At 49.8% G+C, this 2,275-nt stretch overlaps 1 pseudogene; it reads right to left on the reverse strand.

Annotated features, from left to right (window-relative positions):
- Positions 1-1,077: 1,077 nt before the first annotated feature.
- Positions 1,078-1,978, reverse strand: LOC140911951 (choline/ethanolamine kinase pseudogene; annotated as a pseudogene).
- Positions 1,979-2,275: the final 297 nt, after the last annotated feature.

The following is a 2,275-nucleotide window of genomic DNA, read 5'->3' on the forward strand; positions in this document are numbered from 1 at the left end:
ATGTTGAGGTTTAAGACAAGCTAACTATTTATGATGAGATGTGCATAGGGAGCAGATTATCTCGTAACTGAATCATTGGGTGCTAGTGATTGTCAAAGACAGGATACTGAATAGATTGACCACAGGTCTGATTCATATGGCAACTCCTGTTTTCTACATAGAGTCAAGCACTAATAGCCTTGTCCTGAGCTCAGAGCTGTAAGTCATATGAATCAAAGCAGAATAATCAGGGTATAAGGGCTGTACAGCTATATATGAAATCTCAAATGTAGTTCCACTGGATCCTGCCATCCTTTGAAATACCCAGACCTGAAGAAGAGCTCTGTGCAGCTTGAAAGCTTGTCTCTTTCACAAACAGAAGTTGTCCCAATGAAAGATATTACATCACCCACTTTGTCCCTCTAACATCCCCTGAAATATGCATTTAGGACAGCTACATCTTTTATAGCTGGGCTAAAACAGACCCTCGCTGGGGATGTGGTTTGAACCACAGCTGAGAGTCTCTGACTTCCATCTATTCATATGCCACCCTCTAAAATTGTCATATAAACAGTAAATTTATTGAATGCAAGTTTGTTTACCGCACAGTAGAAATAAACAACTCCCATGAGACCAGATCCAATGCCTTGGGAAGCCATTAGCTGGTGATGCCTCTCCAAATCTTTCCTTCAGCCTCCTCAGGCTCTTCTCGCTCCAATGAATAATCCTGCATCTTCCAGTCCCTGCCAGCAGGTGGAGCTGTTTGTGCCATCCTCAGTCTCCATCAGTCTCTGTCACAGCTGGCTGCCTACTCCTCCCCCACTGCAGATTGAAAGGAGAGGTCCTCCCAAGTACCAGAGGCTGGAAGAGGGATATATACATACGTGGTGTGGACGTTGTTCCCTTGTGGTCCTTACCAGCTGCTGTCCCTTGGTAGCGCAGGGCAAATGGATCCCTTGGCCAGGAAGCGGCCATTCAGTAGTGACTACCAGGCCCCACGTGTCTGCAGCAACCCGAGGTCAGGGCCACACTGCAGGAGACAGAGTCTGAGAGTGGAGCAGGCAGAGCTGGGCTGGGGGATGCTGTGGGCTGGCCTGGTCACGTGCACTGCACCTTCTGCTAGAAGTAGGCCTCGAAGTGGCACTGCACATAGTCCAGGTACCCGACCTCGGTAGTGGAGATCTTTGCTTGCAGGATGGGACTAGAGGCCCCAAAAGAAGTGAGAGGCTAGAGCAAACCTGTTGATCTCAGTGAGTATCTCCTCCTCAATGCAGGCCTGCTCCTTGTGCATAATGTCCCTGGGCCTCCCCCAGTCCTCTCAAAGGTAGTGCTGAATGAAGTGCAGCTGCTGCTGGCAAGGAGGGTAAGGTCTCCATGGAGGCCTTGTACAAGGGCCACGTGTCATGGGTGTAGTCATAAACCCACTCACAGAAGTGATTACCAATGTCGAAGCCTCTGCAGTTATAGCTGCTGTACTTAACGTCAGTCAGCATCAGCTTGTCAAGGGTGAGAGCGACTGGCACCCCACCAGCAGCAGGATGTTCCCTTCCTGGATGTCATCATGGCAGAAGACCACAGGGGGAGGGCGTGGACTCCAGCAGCTCCCTGAGGCTCCTCATTTCCTTCTGCAGATTATAGGCTTTGAGATGGTTGAACTTCTTCAGCTGGGCTTGCTGGGTGAAGGTGAGCTCGGTGTTAGGTACCGTTCCATGGTCTCAAACAGCTCAATGGCTGTGAGGTTGCTGGGGTGGTCTGAAGGGCTCTGAGGATGCAGGAGTGCTGGCGTTCTATGAGTGCAGAAGGGCTGTGGGAGAGCAGAGGTGATGATGAGTGGTGGGAGGCAGTTCGAGGTGGCAGAAGGGCTGCGGGAGAGCAGAGGTGGTGATGAGCGGTGGGAGGCAGTTCGAGGTGGCAGAACAGCTCGGGGAGAAGTAGGAAGAGACACCACAGAGTGTGGGAAGGGAGATTCCCATAGGAAGAAATGAGAGAAATCCAACATCGGGGGGGGGGGGGGGAATGGGAAAAAACAAATGGCTTTCCAGGAGTGAGGGGGAGAAAGACAAGCTGACCTATTAAGGGTAAGAAAAAACAGATGTGGAAACCAGGTGAAGGTACCAACAAAAACCTGAAAATTGTGCTCTTTTAATCTTTGCCTCAAATGAAGTTTCCAAAGGGGATTGAGGACAAGTTTTCACTTCTGCTTTATTTAGATGTTACTTGATGTGCAAATGGACATCTAGGTATACTCCACAGTTGATGGTTGGGTTATGTACAGTAGCACAGAGCATAGAAGGAA

This window comes from Lepidochelys kempii, chromosome 5 (assembly GCF_965140285.1).
Source record: "Lepidochelys kempii isolate rLepKem1 chromosome 5, rLepKem1.hap1, whole genome shotgun sequence".
Classification (NCBI taxonomy): domain Eukaryota; kingdom Metazoa; phylum Chordata; order Testudines; family Cheloniidae; genus Lepidochelys; species Lepidochelys kempii.